At 42.5% G+C, this 11129-nt stretch overlaps 1 protein-coding gene across 1 annotated transcript in view; it reads left to right on the forward strand.

Annotated features, from left to right (window-relative positions):
* Positions 1 to 11129, forward strand: part of LOC310882590 (uncharacterized protein) — a 343849-nt gene that overhangs the window by 261821 nt on the left and 70899 nt on the right. The window contains exons 29-31 of the mRNA XM_083801528.1: positions 3130 to 3361; positions 8807 to 8903; positions 10594 to 10960. The gene's annotated coding sequence lies outside the window, so the exon portion shown is untranslated. The remainder of the gene's footprint in view (positions 1 to 3129; positions 3362 to 8806; positions 8904 to 10593; positions 10961 to 11129) is intronic.

The raw sequence follows: 11129 nt of genomic DNA on the forward strand, positions 1-11129 counted from the left end.
AAACAATGAAGAAAAGAAGGTTAGCATGTGTGCCACCTATAGAACAAACACCAGTGTCAGCCTGAACAGAGCAATGTTTTTCATGCCTGTGTTATTTCCTATGGCTTGCTTAAAGAACAGAAATGTCAGAAAATCTATCAGCAGGCTTGCCCCTACAGCATTAAGTGTTTTGTGAACAGTTCTTTCCTATAATTGTATTTCTGTATTTCTGTTCTGAATAATTCAGGAGGCCATCTGATCTCCTTTATTTGATCAGTGTATCAGGCCACTTACAAGTCATGAGGCTGCAAACGGTGAAAGAGGTTTTTTGGTCTACCTCCCCACCCCCAATGATTTATTTTTATTTTTAACAAGGTTTATTATTTCTGTTTGACAAGTTGGAAGCTGAGACAACACCAAAACACTAAATGACTTGGCCAAGGTCATACAGGAAATCTGGGATGGAGCACCAAACATACGATTGCTTCTGATTTCCAAGCCAGCACTCAAACCACTGGACATCCTTCTTAATTTTCAGTCTCTTCTGGCACTGCTACCAACTTTCTGGGCCAATTCCTCAACCACATTGTGCCTCTTTTTCCCTGCTTTTATAAATAAAGCCAACCTCGTGAGGTAACATACCAAAGCAATCAATAGATACCTAGTAATTTCCTTGGCCAGTTTCAGTTCTCTTTCGGTTCACAACTTGTCCACCAACAGATTTATTCCTTGCTTGAAGCACCGTACTGAATCGTTTCTATTCAAAGCTATCTGTTAGCACTTTGCTCAGTCTCAGTCTGAGCGTCTTTGATCCACCCATTTGAAGATTAGATGGATGACAGAACCCTAACTAGATCCAAAACCATCCATGTTTTGGAGGTATATTCAATGCCTGCGCCTGGATTTGGCTCTAAACATGATTACTTTGATCTGGCTTCAAATACGAATACTGTGTCCTGTCCCATCTCTGCTTCTAGCACAAGATCTTGTGTTCCTATCTCAGCCTTGATTAGTACCTCGGTGCCTGTTGTGTGGGAAACGACATCTACCGCTCCTCTCAAACTTCATGCAGATGGTTTTCACATGCAGTGGGTTTCTTCAATGGTTGTTTGTTTGTTATGTACCTGGAGGCCTACAGGATTTAGCATTTTGACAGAAGGGTGGGAGAAACCCCAGTGCTGTGTGCTGCTCTGATGGTGCTCTCCTGTTGCCCGTTTTCCATGCAGGGTGTGCAACTGCTTCCCACTTCCTCGAAATCAAATCACCTCCCCGTTTCTTTCCTGTCCCCACATGATGAGAACATTGTATGGTTTTTCCCCTTGGATGGGAAAGCCAGGGCAAACTTGGTACTGTGGTCTTTTGCACTAACAGCTCTTCGGCGGCAATTCACTCTTTCCAGGGAATTATTCTAGATTTATTCACCACAAAGCATCCAACCATAACAACTCAGTAATTTTAAGGCCTAAGGAAAAAATGTAACAAGATGTTCAAAAATTTTGGTTTGGGATAATTGGGAGTTGTTTATATCCTTGTGCTGCTGATTATGTTGTCATATACCACCATTACTGGTGTCCTCAGGAACAGGACTATCTCTGCTTGGAAACAAAGCTGCTGCTTTAACCACTTAAATGCTGGTAAGTGTGGCTAATAAGTGGGCGGAAAAAAAACTCCTTTTACTAGATGTATCAGATGCTCAGAAGGCATATTGGTGAGGATGGAATAAACAGCCAGATAGATGGATAAATAAAATACATGCTGTAGATTTTAGGATAAAAATATTAGGGCACAACTATTTTTGACTAGAGCATATGGGGCAGAGAGTCTCCACTGCCCAGCAGAATGCAGCTCTTGCTCTCTCTGGGTTTGAAAATCACTTTCTGTGCATTCAGATTGTAATAACCCTTTCAAGCTGCATCTTCCTTGGGTTTTATACCCTCCTATTACTTCTGTATGAATGGAATTCACCCCTGGCCCATGGTTTTTCCCCCAGCTCACTGAAATGCTGGGGTGACTGTGAAGTGTATGGATGCTTTATTCTGATGGAAATCTGTCATCATAAGGTAGTTGGCAGTACTGCTCCTCTTCAGGGTCCCTGTGAAAGGGAAAAAAAGGGAAAAACGGGGGTTTCTCGCTACCCCCCTGGAAAGGATCGTACCCAGCAGGCTGAGCTAAATGCTCTTTCCACTACTTTGCCGGTTTAAAAGAAGCCTAAACCAATATAAATTACATTTGCACTCGTAAGACTTTTTTAGAGGTATATTGAAGCTTTCCTGCATTAAAAAAAGTATTTAAAAAAGCATGTCAATAATATGAATAATGTGTTCTAATGTTTTGCACCAACTTCCAAGTTTTCCGAGGTTTTCAGCAGTAATTTCCCTCTCATTTCATGGGAGCTGGGACCTGGAAAGCGGCACGCTGGATGCACTGTGTCAAGAGAAAGCATTGTCTGCATCCACAGTTTTCATAACATCTAATTTAAAGTGCATCTAGAATTTTTTGGAAAAAAATATCTCAACAACTGGAGAGGGAAAATGAGCCATTTCTTTAGCTCGAACCTGCATGAATTAGTGGTGAAGTGTTGATCTCTAAGCTTGCAGTTTCTGAACCGTAAAAGCTGTTTATTTCACCGTATAAAAGAACATTTGAACTTATATGGCTATTTAAGTTTAAAAGCTATCAGTGAAATGGGTGGGGAGAAGAGAAGAGGCTTAAATCAGTAATCCAAGCTTGTAATACAATCTTCATCTGCTGCGTAGCTTGCATAGAAATCCCCTTCAATGTGGATTTTCTCCGCTTGTAGCGGTCCCACCATACAGGAAATGTACAGTATATATTTCCAACATTATCCATAATTGTAGTAAAGCTTATAAAGCAACCCTTTCCTTCTGTATTCCTGGTGATCTGCAATACTCTTAAGTATGCATTTAAAGAAGGGGAAAAAAAATCTAACAAGAGCTGGCAGAAGCAAGCATCTGCAGTGACTCCAAAATTGAGGTGGGGGAGGTCCTTATTAACGTGCTCTGACTGCAGGAACAGCAGCAGCTTTGAAACCTGGATGGAAAATGTACCTGCTTGTGCATTTTTTTTGTTGATGTTTGTTTTTAAATATCTGAAGTTCTGGTGTCTTTGTGTGGTTTTTTTCCCCCATAGAGGTTAAAAGTATTGCGGCTAAAGTCAAGGTGGTGAAGGACCTCCTTGGCAGAACGAAGTCACAGCACCCTCAGGAGGGCGATGGCATGTGGTGAGGAGCTGTGGACAGGACCAGGAGGAGAGGCCAGGGCTGGAGCAAGTCTGTATCCTGCTGCAGCCCCGTTGCCCCCATGCTGTGGCCTGTTGCATCCTGGAGGAAGCAGAGTGGTGCTTGTGCTGCTTCAAGAATAAGGTCAGTGTTTGTCCTTCATCCCTACGCAGAGCACAGGGAAGGAAGGCTTCTTGCACACATGCAGATGCCCATACACACACTTGGTCATTTGCAAGCAGCAGCCTTGCTACAGCAGTCGCCTTCAGTGAAAGGCAAGAGAGGTTTTTGATTCCCTCTCTGCAAAATTGATAGAAAATTATCAGTGCTTGGAGAGGCTGTGCTTCATTTGAGCTGTATAGGCCCTTTCTATCCTTGAACTCACAGTACCTTGCTAAAAATAGTTCAAAGTGTAACCATGAGTTCCCTGAACTGTGATCCTACCAGTTCTGCATTATTCGACTCACCATTCCTTTGAAAGTATTCATCCTTCCCCTTGTAAAACTTAAATCAGCTTGCTCCCTGGTCCAAGAGTTGACATCATTATGATGTTACATCCTATGTAATGGTGTGAGACCTGGAAAAGCATTCACAGCAAAACCACGCGGTGAATCGAATTTGCAGTGCCTCAGCCCTTGCTTGGAGACTAAGCTCCCTCCCACCCCCCAGCTTTACTTGCACTTTTAAAACCTGTGCAGTCCCTTGGAAATAGCCCACTGTAACATGGCAGCTTGCTGCTGAGGACGTATCAAGGGTCATCTTAATGTCCCTGTTTTTCTTTTGGTGACCTCATTTCTTTTAAAATGTTTGTGAGAGCAAAAGTGATTGTTTTACCAAATTAAGCTAGCTGTCTTGCCAGGAACAGTGGCTAGGATCCTGTTGACAGATTTGGAAAAGATTGTTCTTTCAATATATTTTGAATGAATTTTTAAGGATGTCTGCCATATACTGTTTCCAAACACAGACTACATTTAACTGTTTAATATTACACAGTGACAGGGACAGATTAGCACCTTTCATTTTCCTATCAAAATTAACATGTTCCAAGAAGACATTCCAAGAGCTACAGATCTCTTATTTAGAAGAAAATGTAGGAAACTACTTAAATATGTTGACCTTGAAGTCTTGGCCCAAATAAAGTTCCTAAGATCTGTTATCGATTCCAGAGGCCTTAGAATTCTACCCATTTTGTTTAAGTGTATTTAGTTACCTTCTCTCGCATGTGTCTTTTATATGATGATGTTTTAGTTTTGATGGAATGCTCTCCTCACAGCATGGTCTGAAACCCGCGTCTCATCTCTTTGCTCCAGGGCTTCCTCAGGGCCATAAAAGATTTTTTTCCCCTCCTTTCATGCATAACTTGGCCTCTGGGTTTGTTTGTTCTTCCATTTTCCTCTGAAGCATCAGGAACTGGCCACAGCTAGAAATGGGCTATTGGGCAGGGTGCGCAGATGCTTCTGGTGGTAGCGAGAAACTTCTCAAGCTCCTGGCTGATGCGTATTGCCCCCGGTCACGTTTTCTAGGATCGCTGTAATTTGTGTTACTGTTTTTCTTCTCTCTAGCAAAGGACAGAGTTTTCTACTAAGGCACTAGTGTGGTACTCAAGGCTTTTTGGTCTTTCGTGCTAAAAGTATGAGGTTTGCTATAAGGTAGTGGAGTTTTCTGGATGTCTCGTCGTGAGGCATGTGATGCAGCTGAGCTTCTGAGTTTAGCGTTGTGATTGCTGTGATGGCAGGGGCACAGTGGTCTGGGAGGTGTCTCTAGCTGTACGGTGCTGTGCTGTTAGGTGATGCGATGCTGTACAGGGCCGGTTTTGCTGTCACATGAAATGAGTCTTCTGATCATTTGTGCTCATTCATGCCATTGTGCAATGGAGGTATATGAGGAATCATATTCTTTTTCCTAGTTTTGATCCACGTATGTAAATTGCATTAGCAGAAGAGAGAATGAGAATCTAAGTCAGTATGTTTGTGTATTTCAGTTTTCTGTCTGAGAATATTAAGGCCAGCTTCTCGTTTATGCTAAGCCCACTTGCAATATTCTGGCAACATAAAGACGCCTTAACAGGAATGTAAATTAAAGCCTCCTTATACTTTTAATAAGTGTTTGTAGTTTCACTTGGCTGCAGTACAGGAATGACACATGTCTATACAAACTGTATTTGTTATCCTTGAGATGGTTGCTGATATTCTTCTTGCCTCTACCCCCTAACCAACTAAACCACCAGTCCCAGCTTCCAATCTCCTTAAAATGTGCTCTCTACATGAAACATCCAAACCAGAATTTAAGGTTAAAGTAAATTTTCCACCCTTTTCCCACTGTGTGATGACCTTATGTGTATCTGCATAAATCTATACTAACGGCCCAGTTCGACAATGCACAGCCAGATTATTCTTACCACATATGTTGCTACAGCTGGAGAGGAAGGTCTTCCATCCCAGTATGTCTTGCACAATGCAGAATACCCTTTTCTTTTCCTCAGTGAGAAAATCACTTGGGAGAAAACCCTTTTTATGGGCTCTTGGGGCAAAGATCTCACATATTTTATATCAAATCATCCCAGCTTTTACATTTTAAGATCTATTCGCATTTCTGGCCATTAAAGTCTTGTGTACCAGTGCCTGATCTTTCAAGTGGGAAGTATTGCCATGGCTAATCTTACAGGGGTGCTACGAGAATGAAGAACATTCAAAATCTCAACCGTGAGGGACCTGAAGTACAAAGCTTGTAGAGAAGTTGCATGTAAACTATATACACTTCTGAAAAAATGTCAATATCAGCATGCGCTTAATATATTTCAGAGAAAATGCTGCTTTTGTACTGTCCAAAAGCGTTTATAAACATTTTATTAGTTTCATGTTTGTATTCTTTCTGTAAGGTCTTGTGCTACATTAACCACATATCCAGCAGTGTGAGGCTCAGAAGAGCCATAAAAAAAAACCTCCAGACAAATCCAAAAATGTTTTTTTTTGTTGTTCAGACCTTTTGTTTTTAAATAAATATATAGTAAGTGATAACTTCAAAGTGCATAGCCTTGAGATTGCCATAGAAAAAAAGTAATTCTGTTTCCCCCCTGTGGAAATCTGGAGTTCTCCAGGGCTTAAGTTTCCCATTCCTTCCTTTTTAGGGTCATGAGAACATAGTCCAAAACCTGTTTGTGGTTTAGGACTGACTCTTAGCTTGTCAGAGTCTCAGTCCTTATCGATTTTAAGTAGAGAATATTAAACATGGAGAGAACAGAAGGGATAAAAATGTCTCTAGCAAACTAAAACGACAGTGTTTGGAGCTGTTAAGGAGACTGGGAGCTTAAAATAACATGTACGGGAGGAAGCCTAAAGGTCTAAAAGCAGGTGAAATGGCCTATGACTTATGAAATGCAAACAGTTATAAAATTCTGTTATTTTGTAAATGGACTCCCAAAAGCTGGATGAATAGCATCTCCATGGATAACAATGTGATGTCACCCTGCAAACCTTCAGAGAGCATAACACAGTGCAACAGCTTTTCTGCAGAAACTCCATGTCCTCTCTCCTCTTACGTGTCTGCTTTATTCTTCCCATCGGTGGTGTGCATCTGCACTGCAGTGCTTCCTATCCAGACCAGCTGTTCACTACGCTTCTGCTTCCCTATCTCATTTGAAAGTATATTTTTCTGCGTTTTCTAGATTAAATATTCTTCCTGTGTTGGTAAGTGACTCTGGAGGAGTTTTCTGAGTGACTGATGAGATAAAGGTACCCTTTTGGGGAACAGCTTGCGTGAAGAGCATTGTACAGCTGAACGGGGCTGCTAGAATTTAATCTGTCTGATTCTGCCACCAAAGCTCAGCTCTCTCAGGTTGTTTACTTATCACACTGCGTTGCTGTTTTCTGAAGGATAAAACATGCCCCAAACAAACAAACTTGTAACTTAAGAAGAAGGAAGGCCTGTGCTGAGCATGGCTTGCCTTCCGTGCACAAGAGCGGAGTTGCGATTCCGCCCAGGCCTCGGTCCTCTCAGATAGAGGCTTCTCCCGTTAGTTCATTGCTTATTGTGGTCTGGCAGTGCCCAGGCCGCCGAGCGCAAAGCTGATGACAGGGGAGATGATAAAGTGTCTGCTGAAGCTGTACGTGGCTGCGGGTCACTGCCTCGAAATGTGAGAACAAAATGGGTCCGAGCGCTAATGACTTTCAGGTGTGCACGCCAGGGCCTGTCAGGGCAGTCAAGGAATTAGTGCTTGGCACAAGGCTCAGACCTCTTGGCTGCCAAGTTAAACACAAGTGGGGCCTCATGTAAATAAACAAGGGCAAAGTGAGCTTTTACTCGCGCTAGATTGTATATCAAGCTTGTACACATGCATAGAGCCCATCGTGTGCATGCACACACAATAACTCCCTGCTAGGGCAGTGAGAAAGGACTGAGTATTACTGACGTGAGAGGCAGGGCTGAGGTGGCACCCCAGCACCATTTGTCATTTACAGGCAAAGGGGGCAAGGCCCCTGCCTTGCTATAGGCTGCTAAATCTGCTTGAGCATGGCTCTTTCCTTTGTTTCCTTCCATGCAGAAGGCCAAGTGCTTACCTGGTTGGGTATTACTTCAGTTTTTATCTTGGAAATATCCTCTGTGGTCTCTCAGGGGATTCCCCTCTTGGCCCACCACCTCTCCTTCTATATTTCGAGCCTTCTCAGATGTATACAGAGATTAAATGTCTGCTTTGGCCTGGATTATGTTTTCCAGGCCAATATATTATGCCACCTCCACACTCCCCTCCCTGCCCCATCTGGCTTCCATCCTACCCCCATAAAGATTATTAATATAGCCTGTTTGCAAGCAATTTATTAGCAGGGGCCAAACTGGTGCCATTTCCCATTTTAGCAGAGCACTGAAAATAATCCTGAGGAGTGTGCCCAGCTATAAAATTGTACTTATGCTGTCATATTTGCTGTTTCAAACGTGCACTACTTGATAGTCTCAAAAGTGCTGTTTAATTGGGTTTTATGGGTTCTAATTAATTATGCCACGTAAAAAAATTACTTGTCCCGTTACAGCTCTCTGTGGTTTACTCTGAAGAGCAATGTAATTTAGAGATGAATTGTCCTTCTCTATCTTCCTGTCCCTCCTTTTCCAGCAAGTTTCAAGAAGGTTTAATTCTCCCTAAACACAGGATAGAGAAACTGAGTGAAAGCTACGTTTTGTTCAGAGGACACAACTTTTCCCAAAAACTATGAGCAGCTTGAAATGTGACTCAAAATGGTTCCACATTCCTTTTGCTGAATCAGGCTGGTGAAATTATGAATAATCTCACAGCCTTCCAAAGCTCAGATCTGTAGTGGCTCTGATTTTGCAAAGACTTGCACAGGTTTGCAGCTTCATACGCTGCAGACGATTTCCTCCGGTTACACTGAGGTAACAGTAAAGGAAGCTGAGCATGTGTGCAGGTGGTTTGCTGGATGGAAAGCTTGACAGAGATTTGAAGAGAGATCGTTTGAGCTACCTCTCACTTCACGACACTGCGTGAAAACTGTGTTAAAGCATCATGCTGCCTTGATGGTGGTTTGATGGGACTGGAAGCACAGGAAACCTCTCAAGTTTACTTTCTATCCTGTCTTGCAGAATCATGAAGCCTGGATTATTCAAACAAATTCTGGGGCAGTCTTCTGACTTCAAATGTTTCCTGGAATGCTTTTGTGAAAAATGAGCAGCCAAGCAGGTACACTCATGGTTGTTTAAAATATACTCTTATGTTACATCCATCACTGTAATAAATTGGGTCTCATGAGGCAAAGCATGAAATATAGTAGAGCTGAAGTAGGCAAACATTATATCTTATGGTCTATGACTTTATCTGGAAATTGAGGAGTCAGAGTATTAATTAATGGGAAAAGAGAAGGCAAAGAAACCTCTTCAATTTGCCTTATAAAGACAAATTCTACTTATTTCTTAAATGTCACGTTGCACTTTGAAGAACGTAAAGCTTTTGCTTATGATAGATACCTCCAAAACTACACTGCCCAGCACTAGAAGGGAAATCCGGTGAAATGTCCCAGGCTACTGGTATTGCGACCACCATATAGCACCAAAAGGGCATGATTCTGAATGAGACTGCACAGATGAGTGTTCTTTGGATCAAAAAGTTCATTAGTCATAATTCACTATTTTGCTTATTTTATAAAATAAATAACCAGTATGTCAGTTGCTGGAAACTTGGACCATCCTGGGTCCAAGATGAGTCTGCTTCATGCTCTGGAGCAGGAGCAGTAAGAGCTGCCAAAAAAAAAAAAAAAGCCACCGCAGTCACACACATTACTCATCAATCTGAAAAGTACCAAGATTAATACTAAGAACTATGTGTTTATAAAGTAATCCTCTACTATAGTAAAACTTAATTAAAAGAAATTTTATGATGTGTATCTAGTTAGTTATGTTAACAATTACTAAAACCTGCAAGGTTTTTATGTTAGCTAAACAGTGTCCAAACCTGAATAAACCTGAATATCTTTGTGCAGTGTTTGGGTAAGCCCAAACAAACATGCATATCTTGGTGTTTGTACAGTGTTTATGTTTGCTTTTCCTTTGCTTTTACTGCCTCAGAAATCCATTTATGGAGAGGAAGCAATGTGAGATCTGCTCTTCTCATGTGATTTTCATCATCCAGAGATTTAAATAAGTGGGATCTGCTCCTTTCATGCCATTCTGTCCCCATAAATTACTCCTGGAGGCATTAAAAGGGCCTGTGAAAAACATAGCAATAAATACTCAGAGTGCAAATACAAATGTTGCAAACTGCTCACACTGCTGTGGCAGCAGCTCTGTCATTAATTTATTGAGTACAGCTGATGAGAGCCCTCAATACCAGTTTTAGCACTGCTGCGTGCGGAGCCTCGTTTTACACCAATGAAACTGATGCTAAAACCCCACATACTTTTGTAACAGGAGGTCTTAGGACTGCCTGGGAGCTGACAGAGTTACTCTGGTTATTCGCTAGGGGCAGGAGAATAAGGAAAAGAGAAATGAAGGGAGAGAAGGAATTCTGGGCAAAACGACCTTCGAGCTGGTGCCACCTGCGCGGCTGCCTGCCCCAGCAGGAGCGTGCCTCTGGGCAGCGACCAAGGGCTTGTGCAACAGAGCCTGGCTCTGCCAGCTCCTTTCTCCTGACACATCCCAGACCACAAGTATGGCCCCTACATCTGAGGGAGAGAAGCAGCAGGGGCAGGCGTGAGTCATGGCCCTCATGACAGGGGAATTCCTCTCTGGCTGCTGGCAGCGGTGTTGGGGCTGAGCGGTTTTCACTGCCCGAGTATTATGGAAAGAGCCATTCTCAGCTGAATGTTCAATTCCAGTTTCTCATCTCCCTTCAAAATAGAAGATCCTGATTTTTTTATTTTTTTTTTATCAAACAGTTCTCATCCAGTTCGTGTGTCTGATTCTTTGTGAACAAGAGAATCCCAGGTTCACAGCAAGCCCCAGAGTACCCTGCAAAGCCATCTGAGTCAAGTTACATTTTGCACTCTGCTCATCCCCTTGATAAAAAATACACACCAAAAAATGAGCTATCAACCAGTGAAACAGCCATACTGTCCAGCTTTCCATCACAGATAATGCCTGGTTAGCCCAACTGTGGTTTCACCTCTTGAAAGTACTTTGTGTCTGCCCACAAGTGCTGTTACCTGTGCTGGGAGCAGCTCGGTGCTGGTTTGGCACCGCTCTGCATGCTGCAGTCACGGCATCTGAACAGAAAGCTGCAAATTGGTACCTCTTGTTTCACAGGTTAGTCTTGTTTCCTTTAGGTCAAAGGGTTTTGGGTCTCTTTTCATAAATGTATGAAACATGGCAGGGATGCGGATAGCAGAACAGGGTTCCCCTTCTCACTCTGCTATGCCCAAACGGGAGACAGTAAAAGTGGGAAAAGGGATACCTTCTGCTGAAGGCTATTTGG

The sequence above is a fragment of the Anser anser genome (assembly GCF_964211835.1).
Source record: "Anser anser genome assembly, chromosome: 16".
NCBI lineage: Eukaryota > Metazoa > Chordata > Aves > Anseriformes > Anatidae > Anser > Anser anser.